Source organism: Phaseolus vulgaris, chromosome 2 (assembly GCF_051622355.1).
Source record: "Phaseolus vulgaris cultivar YP4 chromosome 2, ASM5162235v1, whole genome shotgun sequence".
Classification (NCBI taxonomy): domain Eukaryota; kingdom Viridiplantae; phylum Streptophyta; class Magnoliopsida; order Fabales; family Fabaceae; genus Phaseolus; species Phaseolus vulgaris.
The window spans coordinates 12,612,774-12,634,254 of NC_143499.1; the positions used below are offsets into that span (position 1 = coordinate 12,612,774).

The following is a 21,481-nucleotide window of genomic DNA, read 5'->3' on the forward strand; positions in this document are numbered from 1 at the left end:
TAAACTGTGTAACTATAAGGTCAGAGGATTATTCTGACTGTGTGTGTGTAAAGTCAAGGAGGTTGTGTGTTGTTGTTTGACTTGTGATTTTATCTCTGCTGCCATAAACAATCAGTTAAAACGCATTTTTAACCGGTTGTTTTTCTGATAACAGTTTTAACAGTTTTGTTTTCTTGGCTGATCTGATTCTTTGATTTGTAAATCAACATCAATCTTCATTCTTAGCTAGTATTTGCGAAAAACTTCCCTTAAACAATTCACCCCCAATTGTTAAGGCCATTAATTCTTACACTAGGAACACAAAATTATGAAACCTCGGATGAACGCCCAACTATTTGGATGTAGCTGGGTGGGTGCCACGTTCAACTTAGATAATAGTTATTTTCTGAAGATCGACAAGGGAAGGTGAAGTAGGACCTTGGTGAAGAATGTGGCGTAGAAAAAGCAAAATGGACCATCAGGTTTCGACGACTCGTCACTACATATAGGCTCCCATTCCTTACACTCTATTACTTTTACTAAACTTTCATGTTTTTTGCTTAGACAACCCCCCAAATTCCCTAAGCTCTATAATTTTCAAACGGGTGGTATAAACAGAGGTCTCTTTAAGAAGTTCCTTTTTTTCCTAGGGATAAGCAGAACTATAATCCATCTTCGAAGACAACTAAAGCATAAACAAAGATATAATACGAACACAATTCAGGGTAAGGCACACACAAAATGAATCGAATCGATGTAAAACTAAGATGCATTTCTCAAGATATAGTCAATAAAATAAATGATAATCACCTAGTGAAATTAAGCGAATAAAGCATACATGGTTTTCTGGTGAGAAACGACGGTGTGAGGTGGTGTGTAGAAGGAAAGGGAAGTTTTTTGAAAGGAAGAAAGCTGGAGCACAATGATGAGCGTGGAGAGAAAGAGAGAGATATATTCGAAAGAGGGAAGTGGAACGGTAGGATTTTCTCACTGTCGATGCGAGCGCAACATGTACGCTCCATATTTAGTAAGGTGAAATGTCTTGTCACGAGACGTTTCAGTAACCGTGTCCCAGCAACCCCTGTGAGAAATGTCATGTTAGTCGTCGGTGCAAGAGAACCTTTGCGCCTTGTCAAGCTCGGCTTGAGCCTAGGGGGTTGTGTACTGGACGGACGAGCTCGGGTCTTCGACTCAAGCACTTGAGTGTAATAGGTCGGCTAGGCAAGCCCATTTGGAGGATACCTAGCTCGACCTAAGGTGAATAATGGGCCTAATGATGTGTCATGAGGTCAGCCTAGATACTTAGCAGTCCATATTAAAAGGGTAATTAAAAGTGAAACAACATGATGAATAACTGAAGTAGTTAAGCATATATATATTTTCAATGTAAATAAAATCTGTTAGGAATAATGTCCCATTATACCTGAAAAATAAAGGTATACATTAACGAAATATTCTTATTGATGAAATTGTTGAAGGAATGTCTATAGAAGGGTTTAAAACCCTGAGTAAAGGTAAGTTTTTTTGAGAACTCTACACTTATACATATTTTATAATTTGAATGTTTTCACTGACTTGATCGTCGAAGTGTGATCAACAAGTCGAACCCCTTCGCTAGCATCTCGATTCAACAATAAAGGAAAGTCACTTCAACTCCAAACTCACTTTTAAATCTGACTAAGATCAACATACTCGAAATCCACTTTCAAATCCAACTAAGATCAGCAGACGAGAATAATATCTAAATCTAATTTTTTTAAGATGAAATTAACGATTAAGTCTTTCATTTTTGAGGTTGAGTTAGTTTGATTTCTTATATTTTAAAAGTTTAAAAATGATGTCTTATATTTTTAAGATGAATCCAAATAGTTTTTTTTTAAGTTTATAATTAACTCTATTGATAATTGAAATAAATTACTACTTAAAAGTGGTCGCAAAACAATATTTCTTTATGAAATATTTTATTTCATATAGTAACAACTTAGAATTATATTATATTTGAAAAGAAAACCCACCACCCATCATAACGTTATTTTTTTTTAATTCAAGATTTGAATGAGTTTTTAGTTTCTCTTTTTCACTTACTCATTTTTGTTTTCACTTTTGAATGTCCATTAAAAGAGAAGTGTTGGGAGAGAGGGAGGGTGTTTAAATTTTTAATTATTAATTTTAAAAAAATTAAAAGAAGAAATTAAGTATAAATATTACAATAATAATAACAACCTACTCCAGTATATCATCTGGTATTCAGGGTATGAAAAAATGGTATTTATGGTATTTTTGTCACTTTATGCAAAACCCTGAAATTTAAGACAATGTAAATTATAAGATGAAAGATTAAAAGTAAAGGCGCAAAGAAGAGTGTGATTGGTAGGAGGGATAACAGTGTGATTGTGAAGACAGTGCAGAGAAATAAAAGGGTGATGGAAGAATCCGAAAAATCAGAGAAAGAGGATGAAAAATCAGAAAAAGTTGTGTGGAGTTGGGGTGCTGGAACCGAGGGTCAGTTGGGAACAAAGAGTGTTCAGGATGAGGTCTTCCCTCAACTCCTTCACCAACCCTCTCTCCCTTCTATCTCTTCTCTTGCATGTGGCGGCGCTCATGTCATAGCCTTGACCTCTGGTATCACCGCCATATTTCTTCCTCCGTCTTTTCTCTTCTAATTTGCAATTTTTCTTCATGTTAATATTATGTTAAACTAATGATGATGATGATAATCTGTAGCTGGGAAGGTACTTTCATGGGGTAGGGGAAATTCTGGGCAACTAGGCCATGGGGAGGTTCTGAGTAACGCGTTGTTTCCCAAGGCTGTAACGTCATTGGATGGCTACTTCATAACCCATGTCGCTGCTGGGTGGAGCCACTCAGGTTTTGTTTCAGGTTTGCTCTCTTCTGGCTATGTCTTCACTGTTTTTGTGAATGTTGAGGTTACTTGGTTTTCTGCTGAAAGTGGTTACTTGATTGGTTTTCAGATACTGGGTGTGTCTTCACATGTGGGGATGGCACGTTTGGTCAACTGGGTCATGGTGATTATGCCTCACAGTGTTCTCCTGTCAAATTGTCATGCTTTGTTGATCAGCGTGCTGTACAGGTTGCATGTGGAATGCGCCATTCCCTTGTCTTGTTGAAAGGTATTGGATTGGTTTTAGTTGGTGCCTAGAATGTGTTTGTCTCTCACTTAGGACTTGCCATGTTTCTCCTTTATTTAGCAAAGGGTGTTGTGATGCAGATTGTATAGGAAATCAAGTTTATGGATTTGGCTCTGGGAAGCATGGTCAGCTGGGTGTCAGCAACGATAAGGTCAAATCTGTTAATGTTCCAAGAGTTGTTAGTGGCTTTGAAGGTGTTGAAATCTTTGGAATTGCTGCAAATGGAGATCATAGTGCAGCAGTATCTGGTAGGACCACCACTTTCCCCTTCATGACGTCCGTGGCACTATATTGTTCTCTAAATGGTTCTAATATCTTCAGTTGATGGGCAAGTTTATACCTGGGGAAGAGGCTTCAAGGGCTTCGAAGATGCTCATGTTCCTCATTGCTTAAGCTCTTCATTGAAATTTATCAAAGTTGCTCTGGGATGGAACCATGCTTTAGCTATGAGTGGTATATATTGGTGAGGGAGAAGTTTATATGCTAGGTGGAAACCACCTTGGGGTGCTTAGTGATCTTCAGAACATAAGCCCCCACCCTAGGCATTTACCTGGTAAGGCATTTGAGTTAACGTTGAACAATAAAGACATCATAATTTACGCACTTTCTTGTAGCATACATCTCTAATAATTGAGAATGAAACTTGTTGCGATCTAGTTCCATATTACTAGATTTAAACTGTCGATTAGCGGTCACCATCATACACAACCTTGGCCACACTACCGAATTCTTGTATATTAGTTAAATGCAAAAGAAGTCTCGTAAACTGAGTGTATCAGTTGTAAAGTTCTCAATGGATTCTGGAGACCAAAGAGTCATCCAATGCGTAAAATTATTAGATCACGGCACTGCATAAATTCATTGGTAATTTATTGGGGGTGAGAAAAATGCGAATTTTTATGTCATGGAGAATGTTTATATAGCATTACTTTACTCTTATATTTAGTAGATTTAAGAGAAGTCAATTTGGAGAAAGTCCCTGGCCTTGATGGGATGAAGATTACTGATATTGCTGCCGGAGCCGAGCATTCTGTCATTGTCACAGGCAAGATGTACTCTTTTCGTTCTTGAGGAGTTTTGAATCACATAAAAGTTCTGGCTGACTTCTTTCCTTCTATTTTCAGATAATGTAGAAATAAGGACATGGGGTTGGGGTGAGCACGGTCAACTTGGTTTAGGAGATACTTGCAACCAAATCAGTCCTGTTACAGTAAGTCTAGGTTATGATTTGAATGGAGCTGAATCAATTAAAGTTTTCTGTGGAAGTGGGTTCACCTTTGCTGCAACCATGCTCTAAATTCTCCTCAAACTCGATCAAACGCTAATTTCATATGCATGCTTAAAGAAGTTACATTCACCATCAGCTTGGCCTTGTTCTGAACTTCCAGTGACAGTAATAGAATTGGTACATTCCACGAAAGCCATCTGCTTCTTAAATATTATTTTGGAGAACCTTGAAGGGAAGGGAATATGGGTGATCCTCTTTTCAACCACAAAATAGATGACAGATAAGTTTTTCCGATTTATGGACTTTGCTAAAACTCATTTTTAGTCCATTTAATGCCTGATATTCTCGCAACAGAAAGTGAAAGGTATTATTTCTTGTTATATATTCGAATTGACTGGGACTTTAGAATGTCAAATATGGTTTCTTCCATCGTCACTGCTCATCAATTGAAGAAGCATAAATAAAGAAAAGAAAAATATATACTAGATCTTGATCTCAAAGCATTAATTTCTAGAACTGTAAAAATATGCTGCATTGAACCATTTCTCATCTTTTACAATTGATCAGAAAGTACGTCAAGAACAACATTCAAAACAGTAAAGGTATGTAACCTTATTACCAACATTTAGTTGGACTGATACGATGAGGCACCACTCCCACAATTATATGAACATGTTAAAAATGATGGAATGGGATTAGTTGGTATATAAATCAAGATATCTACATGTAAAAGTAGTACATGGACTGAGTAAAAGAATCAATGAACTTCTTACCGAATATTTTGTAGGAAAGTTAAAAAATGGGGGGAAAATGGTAACTAACCTAGAGCATGTCATCCTCCTGTGTTCTACAGATATTATCTCATGCTAACCTTTCTCTTGCATCAATAGGTTAAGTTATTTGCAGATAATATACAACTAACCTCACATCTTCCAGGATACAGCTGCAAGCTCACAGAAAATATACCACTGCTTAATCTCTCCATCTTTCTCTGCAATATAGTTACTATCTATTAATATTTTATGCATTTAAGTCAATTACGCTCAATAAAGTAATCTGAAAAGCACCAGCACAATCTATATACACAAAAATTTAGTTATGCTTAAGTACGCATTCGATCATTTCGAATCAGAATTCATTTTGCAAAATACATTGACAGGAAAGCAATTTAATTTTTAATTTTATCAATCAACCACAAACAATTGACCTAGGAAAGCAAATAGTGGTTTATGAATCCATACCCATTTAAATGGACAAATCTTTAATGTTTTGTTTGATTTGGGAAGTGTAAAGTTGAGGATGTCGGAAAGTGAGGGTGTGAGTATGGGGATTTGAGAAGAAAGTCTCAAATGTTAAAATGGATGTGTGAGAAAAATGTATTGAAGTAGGTGAGTGATGTGATGGTTGTAAGGATATTTTAAATTATTTTTAATGATGTAAATTATAAGATTACAAATTTACTTTTTGTTTATTAAAAAATAAAAAATATTAATTAATCTTGTGCACATGTTAATTAATTAAAATAATGTAAAATTACAATTATAAATAAAAAAAATGTAAAATACGCATCTAGAGAAAAAAAAGTCGCATTAAGAATAGCTTTATAACACCTATTTACCCCAATGATATTTTGTAATACAGTATGGTAGAGTTAATGGTAAAGCATTTTTATGATATAAAACACAAAATGCTTTTTTCTTTTGTTATATTTTTAAATATTAAAAACATCTTTAAAAAAACATTTTTCAGAAAAAAAACGTACAAGCATGCAGGCTGTAATATCTAGAAAACAAGTATAAGTTATTTTAACTACCTGAATTGGTGCAATTTAAAAAAAAAATACAAAAAATAACAAATTATATGGGTAAAGTTTTCTAAATCTGCCATTTCCGTAATTTTTTTTTCTAAAATTAAACAATTCCGTTAAAAAGCCCAAGGATAAAGTTCTTCAAAAGAGATTAGACCTTGTTGGACCAACCATCAAATGACCCTGTTAAAAGTACTTCTGAAGCATAGGTGACTGATTCTTCCTGCACTTTCATACAATTTTTGTGTCACTTTTATAAATTTTTCATTTTAAAAAATATTATTCTTTAATATTTTGGATTACATAATTTAAATTTTTTTTTTAGATTCGTAATCAGCTTCCAGATTATGTAATCTGAAAACCTTTTGTGATTAGCTTCTGGATTACATAATCTGGAAGTCTTTTCTATACATGAGATTAACTTCCGGATTATGTGATGTGTAAGTCTTTTTTTTAGATATATGATTAGCTTCTCAATTACATAATTCGAATTTTTTTTCTAAATATGAGATTAGCTTGTTGGGAAAAACGGATAATTTTCCCACTAAAACAGAACCCTAACAGAGCTACCCGACAAATAATATTGAATAAATAAAGCGGAATAATAAAAGAGATAAAGAGGAAAAAACACACCAGACAATTGTTAACGGAGTTCGGCCAATTTAGCCTAATCTCCGAGCACCGAGCACAGCAAAAACAGCTCACTTTTAATATTATGGGAGAAGATATTACAAATTGGGATATATAGCAGTGAAGGAGGAAATGTTAATTTATAACCCTCAAATCTCCTTTCCAAACAATGAACCCACCGATGTGGGACTTGGGATTAAGCCAAAATCAACAAATCTCCACCTTGGCTTAATTTCAAGTCTCACCTAAAACAAATCTTCTCAAAACATAACAAAAACAAACTTTGCAGTACTTCAAATTTGCGCCTCCGGGCGCCAACTTCAAATGCGCAAGATATTAACCAAGTCTAAACAATGTTCAAACTTGGCCCTTGTAACCACCTTGGTGAGCATATCTGCAGGATTCTCCGTAGTGTGAATCTTCTGGAGAACAATCTCCTCTTCTTCGAGAATCTCACGCACAAAGTGATAGCGAACATCAATGTGCTTTGTCCGTGCATGAAAGACTTGATTCTTTGCTAAATGAATAGCACTCTGACTGTCAGAATATAACTCAAGTTGTTTCTGACCAACTCCCAAGTCTTTAAGCAACCCATGAAGCCAAATTGCTTCCTTCACAGCTTCTGTAATCGCCACATACTCTGCCTCTGTCGTAGACAAAACCACCGTAGACTGCAAGGTAGACTTCCAACTAACTGGCGCTTTTGCTAAAGTGAACAAATAGCCAGTTGTAAACCGTCGCTTATCCAAATCACCTGCATAATCAGAATCACAATATCCAACTATGCATTGACCAAGTGATTCATCTTGCTCAAATGTCAATCCAACATCTAAGGTATTTTGGAGGTACCGTAGAATCCATCTCACAGCTTGCCAATGTCCCTTGCCCGGATTATGCATGTACCTGCTAACAACACTCACAGCCTGTGAAATATCTGGTCTTGTACACACCATTGCATACATCAAGCTTCCAACTGCATTTGCATATGGAACTTTCGCCATGTATTCTCGTTCTTCATCAGTCGTCGGAGATAAACGGCTACTCAATTTCAAATGAGGAGCAAGTGGGGTACTTACAGGTTTTGTATCTTCATGTATACCAAAACGTTGTAGTACCTTCTGCAAATACTGCTTCTGTGACAGCCAAAGTTTTCCCCTCTCCCTGTCCCTGTTTATCTCCATGCCGAGAATCTTCTTGGCTTCCCCCAAATCCTTCATCTTGAACTCTTTACTCAACTGAGTCTTTAACCTGTCAATCTCAACTTAGCTCTTTGCTGCAATCAGCATATCATCAACATATAAGAGTAAGTAAATGTAGGAACCATCTTCAAGTCTACGCAAATACACACAGTGGTCATATTTGCTTCTCTTGTACTTTTGATCCTTCATGAACTTATCAAATCGTTTGTACCACTGTCTCGGAGATTGTTTCAGTCCATACAACGATTTGCTAAGTTTACAAACTCAATCTTCTTTACCATCAACCTTGTATCCTTCTGGTTGAGTCATATAGATTTCCTCCTTCAAATCATCGTGTAGGAACGCGGTCTTTACATCAAGTTGAGCAAGCTCCAAATTCAACTGTGCTACCAAGGCCAACAAAATTTGAATGGAGGAATGTTTAACAACTGGAGAAAATACCTCATTATAATCAATTCCCTCCCTCTGAGCAAAGCCTTTAGCAACCAACCTTGCCTTGTAGCGAACATCTTCTTTATTAGGAAATCCTTCTTTCTTTGCAAATACCCATTTGCACCCAATTGCCTTCTTACCTTTTGGTAATTGTGCCAGCTTCCACGTCTTGTTCTTCTTCAAAGACTGCATCTCCTCTTCCATCGCACCTGCCCAATTACCACTCTCTGAACTCAGAATGGCTTCTGGGTAAGTGGATGGAATGTCATCAACAACTGGAAGTGCATAGGCAACCATATCCATGAAACGAGCAGGCTTCTGAATATCTCGTCTCTGTCTTCTAACTGCAATTGGCGCAGATTGCTGTTGAGATTCTTGGGTAGGAAACTCTTCCTCATCTGACTCTTCTTCTGCCATAGGAGAGTCACTTGTGGTATTTCGTATTGGGATCACCACTGTCGGCTCAAACTCCACCTGCTTCCGGGCATACTCCACCTGTTGCGGAGTACTATCAGCTTCGTCTGGATTTACCTTCTTTAACATGACAGATTCATCAAAGGTAACATCCCTGTTGATAATCGTCTTCTTTGCCTCTAGACACCACAAACGGTATCCCTTCACTCCAGGACTAAAGCCCATGAAAAGAGCTTTCTTTGCCCGTGGATCCAACTTTGATTCAATCACATGATAATATGCAATAGAACCAAAAACATGCAAAGAATCATAATCAGTTGCAGGTTTTCCAGACCATACCTCTAACGGGGTTTTGCCATCTATAGCAGATGATGGCAAACGATTGACGAGATGTTGAGCGTATGTCACAGCCTCAGCCCAAAACTCTCTGCCTAACTCAGCATTAGACAACATACAACGAACTTTCTCCACAAGTGTCTTGTTCATACGCTCCGACACCCCATTCTGCTGTGGTGTTTTTCTAACAGTGAAGTGCCGAACTATGCCACAATCTTGACATACCTTTAGGAACGGATCACTCTTGTATTCTCCTCCATTGTCTACCTTAATCTTCCTTCCTGTCTGGTTTTCAACTTGAGCTTTCCACTTAAGGAAAATTTCAAGCACATCATTTTTGTTCTTCATAGTAAACACCCAAACTCTCCTGGAAAAATCATCCACAAAAGTGACAAAACTCTCCTGAATGCACATAATCCAGAATACCCTTGGTATTGTGAATTGTAGTGTCAAACTTCACTCTTCGTTGTTTTCCCAGAACACAATGCTCACAAAATTCAAGTTTGCAAGCCTTCGTACCTTTCAACAATCCCTGCTTGGTAAGAATTTGAAGGATTTTTCTCCAGCATGTCCCAACCTCATATGCCACAACTTCGTTGCCTCGACATCCTTCTTAGTGCTAGAAGTTGCTACCGCTATTGTCCCCACCACTGTACTACCTTGATAGTAATACAAATTGTTCTTCCTCACGCCTTTCAACATCACCAGTGCTCCTGAAGTTGCTTTAAGAATTCCATCTCGCATCGTCACAACTAGGCCTTTAGATTCTAAAGCCCCCAATGAGATGAGATTCTTCTTCAACTTTGGCACGTACCGTACATCCCGCAAAATTCTGGTGGATCCATCATGATTCTGCAGCTTGATTGAACCTATCCCAGCTGTCTTACATGGGTTATCATTACCCATGTAAACAACCCCGCCATCAAGTTCTTGAAATTCAAAGAACCAATCTTGAATGGGACACATATGATAGGTACAACCTGAATCCAATATCCACTCATCTGGATACGATGATGCTGAAAGCGAGACAATTAAAGAGATATCTGATTCCACATCACTTTTGCATTCTGCAACATTTGCATCTTGTGGAGCCTTCCCTTTCTTCTGCAGTTTTGGACAGTCTTTCTTCCAGTGTCCTTTCTCATGACAGAAAACACACTCATCTTTGGCAACGGCTCGACCTTTAGACTTAGACCTCCCTCTTCTCCCCTTTGTTTGGCTTTGTTGACGACCTCTTGCCACCAATGCTTCTTCTGATGTCGTTGATTTGGTTTTCATCTTATCCTGCTTTCTCAATTCATGACTATATAAAGCAGAACAAACAGCATCTAACGACACATTCTCCTTCCCGTGAAGGAGCGTAGTCTCCAAATGTTCAAATTCATCAGGAAGAGATGATAACAACATCAAAGCCAAATCCTCATCCTCAAACTTCACATCTAAATTCAACAGGTCTGCTACTAATTGATTAAACATAGTGATGTGTGCATTCATAGTAGTACCTTGTTGGTAGTCAAATCGGAACAACCTTTTCTTCATCAGGAGCTTGTTCTGACCACTCTTCTTCAGAAACTTGTCCTCCAATGCCTTTCTCAGTTTGTGTGCAGAAGTCTCATTTTTTACAGCATACTTCTGCTCTCTGGACAGGCAGGATCGAATAGTTCTGCATGCCAACTGGTTGATGATGCTCCAGTCTTTCTCCTCTACCTCTTTTGGTTTCTCTCCTTCAATAGCAATATCAAGACCCTGCTGAAAAAGAGAGTCCAAGACCTCTCCTTGCCACATGCCAAAATGTCCAGTGCCATCAAATATTTCCACCGCCAATTTCAAAGTGGACACCGGGAACCTCGACCATGATGACGAGGAGCCCGACACTTTGGATACATCCTTCGCTTCTTCTTCTTGATTTGACATTACAAACTCAAAATATAATATTCAATATTACAAATAATTTCAAACAACCCAAGGGCGAACCTTCGGCTCTTGATACCACTTGTTGGAAAAAACGGGTAATTTTCCCACTAAAACAGAACCTTAACAGAGCTACCCGACAAATAATATTGAATAAATAAAGCGGAATAATAAAAGAGATAAAGAGGAAAAAAACACACCAGAAAATTGTTAACGGAGTTCGGCCAATTTAGCCTAATCTCCGAGCACAGCAAAAACAACTCACTTTTAATATTATGGGAGAAGATATTACAAATTGGGATATATAACAGAGAAGGAGAATATGTTAATTTATAACCCTCAAACCTCCTTTCCAAACAATGAACCCACCGATGTGGGACTTGGGATTAAGCCAAAATCAACATAGCTTTCAGATTATGTAATTCAAAAGTCTTTTTTCAAATGTGTGATTAGTTTCCAAATTACATAATGTGGAAATCTTTTATGAATGAGATTAGCCTCCGGACTACATTCAGATTACATAACTCATAAGCTTATCTCAAATCCAAAAAGAACTTCCGAATTAATTTTATAAATGTAAAGAACAGATCTGAAAACATCTTCTGGATTATGTATGGATGTGACATAAAAAAAATAAAAATATATTTTTACATTTGGGATACAAGAAGACATGGAGGTGCAGGAAGTAAGAGTGAGCATTGGTTGTCGAAACTACACAAGTAGTCTTCAGCATTTGCAAAGCTTTTTTAGCCTTACCAATCTTCATCTGCCTTATATGTAGCGACTAGTTTAGGATCCAAGGAGAGGCTTCATAGGAAGATTTGACATTAAATTGAGAGCATTGTCTGCAAGTTTAAGACATTGAACTGCGATATTTAATTGGCCAAGTGTACGAGCTACTAGCTACCACAAATTTCCATTTGGTTACGGGAAAGAAACTAAGTGCAGAAATTACTAAAATAAAAAAATAGAAAATAGAAAACGAGGTAATAATAATTTAATTTTCTTTCTTCATAAATATGTGAATATTTAGAAAGAATTACTGTTTAAAAAAATAATATATATATATATATATTAAATATATATTTTATAATTATTATATAAAATAAATATTATATTTTTATATTATTAATTTATTCATATTTATATTTATATTATAATAAAATAAATATAATTAATTATATAATATATGAATAATAAATATTTTCTTCTAACCATCACATCATTCACAAATTTCAATAAATTTTTTTTACTAAAACAATAAAAAAATATTACAAGAACAACCAAGATTGTTGATCTTGAGCCTTACAATAACAAACAACACTCTTAACCACACACCGATTAAGAAACTCTATCTGAATTTGTTTACAACACAATACAGTAAACAAGAATGAAGTTTGAATACACTTGAGTTTAATACAAATGAAGAACAACAAAATTGATAGCCCTAAAACCTTCTTCACATCACAACAATGATCCAAGATCCAAATGTAATATCTCAAAATGATTTTAAAATAGTTTGTTTTTCTCTCTCAAAAACAAATTCAGAAAACATATTCAGAAAACATATTTATATTAGCAAAGAAAGATTGTTAAAACAGATTGATCATTTAATAAAATCAATTGTATAAATTAAAAACAATTTGATTAACATAACATAATTTTGTTTAAATCATTTAATTGATTATGAAAATAACTAACTGTTTTCTTTTACAGATGAAATCTCTAGATAAAAAATCTGGTTCATCTAGCGAAATAACTGGTTGATTTCACTTAACAGAAAACACACAAAGAAAACAAATCATTTTTAAATCCTTTAAAAACCCTAAGTGTTTTCAACTAGTTAATACGATAAATCAATCTGTTAAAATACTTATTATAGTCAACAAACTTCAATAGAAGTAATTTCAATTGATTAATATACGAATCAAACTAATTAAAATAAACACATATTTGGAAAACAAAACATTTAAATGAAATTTCAAATCAGGTTTACTTGGACCATACTTAGATGTGAATTTATACAACAAAATCTACCTAACTAGACATACACACAATAGATCTTCAAGACAAATTTGGAAATCATCAAAACTTCTTTATTGAACAATCTCTCCCGATTTGACGAAGACAAAACTTCTGGTGTTGTGTTGTAGATTTTGCTACAAGGAGATCTTGCAAAATAGAAGGAAAGATCAAGCAATCCATAATATACAAGCATAGCATGACATCCAAACATAGATTATGCTGAACCACACTTTCTGCAAACATAAACCATACAATAGCAAAATTATGCATAATTTAAAAAATAATTTAAAATATTACAAACCAACATCCCAAATATTCTCTCCCTTTTACCTTCAACAAATAGATAGAGAAAATATCAAAGAAGTGTTTAGGAAATGTTTTTGATAATCAGGAATACCTAATTCATTTAGTAAGATATTAAATCTATCTCTAGGAAGAGGTTTTGTAAAAATATCCAATAAGAGTTATAAGAGAACCATAGACCAACAGTGTTTGTTCCTTTGAGGTATTTAAGGATTTTTTTTAGCAGTAATGAAGTGAGATTCTTTAGGATTTGATTGGAATCTTACACATAGACATACAACAAACATGATGTTTGGTCTGCTTGTAGTGAGGTAAATAAGAGATCCAACCAACCCTTTAAACTTAGTTGGATCTACAAAGTTTCCAATAATATCAACATCCATGTAACAACTTGTAGACATAAGTGTTGCAGCCTCTTTGAAGTTTTCCATTTCAAACTTCTTCAGAATGTCCCTGCAATATTTGGTTGGACTCAAGAAGATGTCATTCTTCATTTGTTTGACCTGCAGTCCAATGAAGTGCCCCATCACAGACATCTCAAACTCCCCTTGCATAGCTGATACAAATTATTCACAAAGGCTATCATTAGTGGCTCCAAAAATTATGTCATCAATCTAAACTTGATCTAGGATAATATCAAAAATAGACTTTTTAATGAAAATAATCTTATAAATTTTTCCTCTCTCATATTCATGAGATAAAATAAAATTGCTAAGCCTTTCATACCATTATCGATGAGCTTGTTTCAATCCATACAAAGCCTTTTTAAGTTGAAGACATGATCACTTGTGATTTTCAAAAACCAAAAGGTTGAGAGACATATACTTCTTTATTGATGAAACCATTCAAGAATGTGTTTTTCATATCCATATACCAACACCCTAACTGACTTGAGCATTGGAGTGCCTTCTGCAGGTACCATCCCCACCTGCGGAGCAGGACGACCGAGAGGAACGAAGCACATCAGGAAGTGTGAGCATATTAAGGAGTTTAGAGAGTATCAGGCCTACCGAGTATAGGAATAGGAGTAATCGTTCTCTAGGTCCCCAAACCCTTAAAATACCAGATTCATCAAGTTGTTTATAGAAACCCAAGAAATTTTGTTGAACATCAAATCCGCTCAAGCTAAACTATCATCAGATGAAAAGGTTGATCTCTGGACAAGATTCGCTCAAGCTAATGGCAAACCGCTCATCGATAAATTAAATTAACAGGTATGTTTCTAATTCGCTCCAACCATTCACATTTCACTCATGTTAAATACCAATGTAGAATCTAAAGTAGTTAATAGCTAAAACCTTGGTAGCTAATGTTAGATGTCAATTTAGAAACTAGTTTATAAATTTTTATTAAAAATAGAAACTACTTTAGATACCGATAATTTTTTAGTTTATAAAATAGTATCTAACTTAGTTACTAAAGTAGCTAATTATTTTTTGTCTCGAAAATTAGTTTCTATTTAATGATTTTCTTGTACTTAAAGCCTCACTGTGTTGCAAATGATTCTCATAAAACTGGGAAGGTTGCTTCAAATATGACTCACAATGAATCTCATTGTTGTACTTTTGATCATGATGAAGTGAAAAATAATTTCCATATGAAAGATGGTTTAGTATAGAAACAAAATCCATATCAATTTCAGAATCAAAATCGGGAGAAATATGTAATGAAAAACATTTAGACGCTTTATCATTATACTGTTTATTCTGAAAATATATTTTTTTAATAATAATGTGATTAGTGATAAAATTGAAAACTATACAAGTAGAGTGGGAAAAATAGAGTTAGATATGTAGAAAAAATAAAAAATATGTAGATACATAAAAAAAGTATGCAGATAAAGAAGAAAACTAATAACCAAATTCAAATTGGATTCCTCAGCAACATCTTCAAATTTAATAGCAGTCAGTTTGCATTCAAATTAAAAGGAATTCAAGTTCCACTGCAAAGACCATCTAACAACAATGTTAGATCGTCTAACACCAAAAAAAAAATGATAGTGTAGATATGGTCAAATGACTCCAAGTTGTAAATTCAGTCAAATATTGTTCATAACATATAAAATTAGTAATAATAGTAAAGTAAAGGGAGATATTTAATTTCTTGTGCAAAAAAGTAAAGTAAATGATAAAAAATAGTTGAGCAAGGAGGTTAACTCCAAGTTTATTCACCAAGAATTCCTCTTTGGTTATTCCAAGATTATCATCCTTCAATTCTCACACAAATGTAAAACTTAATCAAACAAGTGTCAATAAAGTTAAACATAATCTTATCAATAAAATAAGCCTCTAATTGATGCATTTAGTATTTCACTCGTTTCCAAGCATCTACCTTGTGAGGTGTTTTTCTTTTACCTATTAAACTAAGCAAACAAGAAATTAATTAGAACTAAGTGAACTAATAAAGAATTCTAATTAACGAAAATAATTGAATTCTCAACAAGCGTTGAAAAATCAATTCCTTTGATAGAAACTAGAATTCAAAAACACTAGAGGATTAAAACAAGTTGTTACAAAAAAATTAAAGAACAAAACTTTATTGAACAGAACCTCAAAATTCAACGGGAATTAATTCAAAAGGTTTAGCCTTCCATGAGAAAGACGAAAGTAAAAGAGAAATAAATCTAGGTTTACGAGCATTATTTGGCTAGGAAATTTGATACCCATATTCTTCCTTTGAAGTCTCTTTTATAATTTTTTTTTTATTTGCACAAAATCGAATTCAGAATCTATCTCAGGATATTGTTTTACAATTATCAAATGTTTCCTTTCTCTGTTTCAAATTTTTAAGCAGATATCTTCTTTCCCATTCAGTCGTATATCTCATTCTCGTTTATCTTCCAAATGTATTGTTTCCAAACTTGATTTAGATTTGCGCATTGATTGTAATTAAGCTCAGCATTGCTATGAAAGATATTGCAAAAGATTTATGTGAATAAAATCTTCAAAGGATATTTGTTTTGTTTTTAACACGTTTTACAAAGCGGTTTTTTATCGCAGAATTTGAGAGAATCTCCTCAAATAAGGTTGAATTGGTTTCAATTCCTTCTTCCTCATAATATAATGGAATCACCAAATCAATATCTTTCTTTCCCATAATGAAGCATCCATTAGTACACGCTTTCGAAAAGACCGTCTAATGGCTTCAAACATAGAGAGTGTCTAATCCTTCCATAACCAAGTTTTCCAATCTTTAAAGTAAAATAATTACACACTAAGAATAAATGAATTCGAATCTTTCTCTTCAAAGCAACTTTTCAGCATTAGATTCTCTAAGGAGACTTTTTGTCTTTCTTCAATGAGACTTTCTAAACTTCAACACATTGTAATTCTTCACATGAGATTAATAAGGTCCAAAATCTTTATAGATGATCAAGATTAAGATGAGAGCAAAATGTTTTTAAAAGTCATATTTAAGCAATGATTCTAATTATGGTCCAATTTTATCCAGTTACGGGAATCTCATCTAAAAAACTGGATTTTACTCTCAGTTCCACTATAAGAAACTAATGATATACGCTTTAAGAGTGAACATAAATGTACCCATCACTCGCCAAGATCAAACAATCATCGGAACAAAAATGTCTATCTGATATCAAACAATCATCATAACAATTGTTATCAAAGGCTAAATGGTCATAGAAAGAACACTCACTGAGATCAAGCGATTATTAGAACAACAATATCTATCCAAGATAAATGATCATCATAATAATTATTATCCTAGAAAAAACGTTCATTGGAAAAAAGTAATACATAATCATTGTTCGAGATCAAACGACCCTTGCAATAATAATGCATATCCAAGATCAAACGATTATTGAAACAAAATTATTAATCAGGATCAAACGATCTTGAGACAATTACTATCCAAGACCAAACGGTCATTGGAAACAAGTTATCAGTGACCAATATCAAACGATCAGTAGAATAATAGTGTTTATCCAAGATCAAATAATCATTGAAGAAAAATCGCTAACCGAGATCAAACGATTATTGGAAAAATTGCTATTCAAGCCAAAACGGTCATTGAAAAAAAAAAACATCTAAGAGCAAACGATAATTGGATTAAATGATCATCAAATCCAAGCTATACACAATCAGTATCTGAGATCAAACGATCATCATATCAAAGTTATATAGAATCATTATCTAAGATCAAACGATCATTGGAACCAAGCTATATAGAATCGCTATCCAAGATCAAACAAATATTGTAACAAAGTTATACAAAATCTCTTGAAAAGAAATGACATGACTATCATAATCCGACAAGTTTTTTTGAAATAAACGACCATCTCAAAGTAATATAACTCGCAACAAATAAAATATCATCAAATCAAAATAATCTAATGAACAATTGCAAAACACTAGAACTCGTTCATTCATTAAATCAATCCACATGCACCTTATTTATGGATTTCAAACTCGGGGGAGTTATATTCCTACCCATATCCAAGATATACGAAGATACATGTAATAATATAATTCAATCAAATCAAATGCAGTTCAATCAAATCGGATGCAATCCAATCTATATCGGTTGGAGCTGAGTGGACCAAGTCACTCAGTATCAGAATCCAATCGATAGGATATATTCAATATATTTAGGGATGGCAAAGCGAGCCAGCCCGCCCGACATAGGCCTGCCTTGCACTTGGCCCGCCCCGCGTAGTGACCGCGGGCTGGATTCCTGTCCCACCCCGCATAAGGGCCAACCCGCATTCGGGCAGCGAAGTGAAGTAGAGTTGTAGGCGGTGCAAAGCAGAATTGCAAGTGGAGCGGAGTAGGAGGCGGCAGAGTGACGCAAACGAAATGGAATAAATATATGGAATGAATGAAAACGGTGCAGAGGAAGAAAACCTAGCGTTTTGGAAGGTATGAAAAAAACTATTTTCTCCACTCCACCACTGCCAAGTCAGCATAATCTTTTTATTATTTTTTCGTGGGTTAGTAGGCCAGCCCGCCCCACCCCGTTGTTGGATCGTGCGGGTTATGTAGGGCGGACTAACATGAGTCAATTGGTTGAAAATGTGAGCCCGCCCCGCGCTTTTCACTAATAGGCCGCGGGCCGGCCCACATGGCCCGCCCCGCTTTTTCATTCCTAAATACATTAAGTAATGTTGTTTTAGCAAACATATGCGAAAGATATGCATTAAGTATGACCCATAAGTGAAATAGTCCATTATGAGCACTATAAATAAGCATTTTCACACAAGAGTAAGGTACGCTTTTATCAATACATCATTCACTCTTATACTGAGAGCACTTACTTGATCGTTGGACAACATTTTACAGGTTTACTCCCGACCAAGTACCGCGAGAGAAACTATAGGAAGGAAGAAGAAGGAGGAGTGACCGAGGGACGGGAGGTAATTGTTCAAGCCGGTAGCAGATACTATCTAGGCCTTATACTAGTACAATTGCTGCCTACCGTGGGGCCGGAATAGTATTGAAGAGCAGCAAATGGTATCAACAAGGTAGATGACAAGCGAGAGAATGATCGAGGTCGAGCAAATGGCTATGTTATAGAGAGAGATGGCAGAGATGCGCTGGAAGAACAAGGAGAAGATGCAAATCATGTGGCAGAAGAACGAGGAGGAGATACAAATCCTCCAAGAATAGAATGATCAAATGAAGCAACAAATGGTCGGGATCATACCTGAACCAAGGCCCCAAAGGCCAAATTCGGAAGCCAGAAGACCAGCCTCCCCGGAATAATCCGAGGACACACAAAATCAAGAGAGGACAACCATTCTATGAACTCAGACTCATCAATCATCCAGGCTTCACCAATCGGAACACACTATTTTTTTGGAGGAAAAACCTAAGAGACATCCCTTTATTGATCAAATCATGGAAGCACAACTTCCTCCTAATTGGAAAGGTTTGAACATTGACCGATATGATCTTAATCAAATGTAGACTCGATGTGAGGTAATCGAGAAAATGATTGTTATTATTTAAATTTGTTTTGATATTATTCTAAAGATAAAAAATATGATTGCTATTATTTAAATCTTTTGTGATATTATTCTAAATATTAAATATATGTTTGTTATTATTTAAATCTTTTGTGATATTATTCTAAACATAAAAGATATGATTGTTATTATTTAAATCTGTTGTGATTTGATTCTGAAGATAAAAGATATGATTGTTTTTATTTAAATCTATTATGATATGATTATGAAGATAAAAGATATGATTGTTATTATTTAAATCTGTTGTGATATTATTCGGGTGAAAAAAGACGAATGAGATCAGCAAAAACTCTATAAATAGAGGATGACCCTCAAAAAGTAAGATAAGTATTATTTTATGCAATACATACTACACTGATATATTTTATGCTCATACTGACTTGATCGTCGGAGTATTGTCAACAGGTGAGGCCCCTCCCATCTAATTATGACTTCCACACATTTAGGATATTTTCAATTATGATGAAATTTCGAACACCATTTGGTCAAGGAACCTTTGCCTGAACATGACAATCCCTCTCAATACCCAAAGACTCAGATCGGTCAAGGAAGTTTTGTCTTAACATGGAAATCCCTCCCAATGCCTCAAGGCTCTGCTCGGTCAAGGAAGGTTTGCCCTAACATGGCAATCCCTTCCGATGCCCTAAGACTCAGCTCGATTAAGGAAGTTTTTCCTTAACATGGCAATCCCTCCTGATGCCCAAAAACTCAGCTCGGTCAAGGACGCTTTGCCTTAACATGGCAATCACTCCAGATGCCCCAAGGCTTGGCACGATTAAGGAAGTTTTTCCTAACAATCGACAATCCCTTCCGATGCCTAAAAATCTCTACACTACAACTAAGGAAGCTTTGCCTCAACATGACAATCCCTCTCGGATAGTGATAAACCAAATAGTTAGCTCGGGTAAGGAAGCTTTGTTTGAAACAACAATCCCTCCCAACAACTTACCTTAAAAAGGTTTTTAATGAGACCTACATGGTCAGATCATTAAACAAGAAAAACGTAAGGTAAAGCAAACAATCAGAATTCAACTTATTAAAGTGATTAGAGTAAAACCTAGAAAAGTTCGAAATGAACCGTTATTTATAGATTTCTTATCATGAAAGGATGAAACGTTGTCTTGTTCTCAATTGTTGGATTTACTTTAATCCAATGAGTTCAAATGGTTGGAGCACGAAACGACACAGTTAGCTGAACATTTAAATCTTCTAGATAAAAAATTAGGTTAAACCCGAACGAAGTGTTGAGTGACATACATCCAATCACCACTGACACTGCAAACCATTAATGATCAAAATTTTCACTTCCAACCTCGAGACACCAAACGATCACATCTAGGCTCTTCTGGAAGGTTCTCCCTTGAGCCTAGGAGCCAAGTGTACCGGTTAAAGTCGAGTGGACCAAGTCACTTAGTATCAGAAGCCGACCAGTCAAATAGATTCAATACATTAAGATAAGATAAAGAGATACATGATAAATCAGGTAATATGGTATAAATTCAGTAACACGCGATAAATCAAGTAATGTTGTTTTGGCAAAGATGTGCAAAAGATTGCACTAAGTACAGTCCATAAACGAAATAGCGCATTATGAGCACTATAAATAAACATCGTCACACAAGAGTAAGGTACGCTTTTATCAATATATCATTCATTCTTATACAGAACACTTACTTGATCGTTGGAGAACCTTTTACAGGTTTACTCCCGACCGAATACCGAAGAGTGAGTACGAGAAGGAAGCAGAAGAAGGAACGACTGAGGGACGAGAGGTAATTGTTCAAGTCAGTAATAGGTACTATCTAGACCCTATACAAGTACACAATCAAATTAAATACAATCGTATAACTTAGATATTTATATAGTAATAACTGATTGAATGAAAAAAAAATTGAATTGTATTTTTAAGTATTTTAAATATCTCAGTACAAACCCAAAAGGACTTATAGATATAGATAAATCTCACCGTACTCACTCAATTCTTATATTTATTTATAAACTTATAATTTTTTATGTTTTTATTTGAGTGTTAGAAAAATTTTCTACAAATAAATATTTCCTCATCCTTTTCGACAAAACTTAACT

General features: G+C 35.1%; 1 pseudogene across 1 annotated transcript; it reads left to right on the forward strand.

Moving 5' to 3' along the window:
- Positions 1–2,300: 2,300 nt before the first annotated feature.
- On the forward strand, positions 2,301–4,771 carry LOC137810690 (ultraviolet-B receptor UVR8-like; annotated as a pseudogene). Its single transcript, XR_016518450.1, has 7 exons — positions 2,301–2,601; positions 2,704–2,859; positions 2,952–3,110; positions 3,209–3,376; positions 3,450–3,681; positions 4,078–4,173; positions 4,253–4,771. The product of XR_016518450.1 is annotated as an ultraviolet-B receptor UVR8-like (transcript).
- Positions 4,772–21,481: the final 16,710 nt, after the last annotated feature.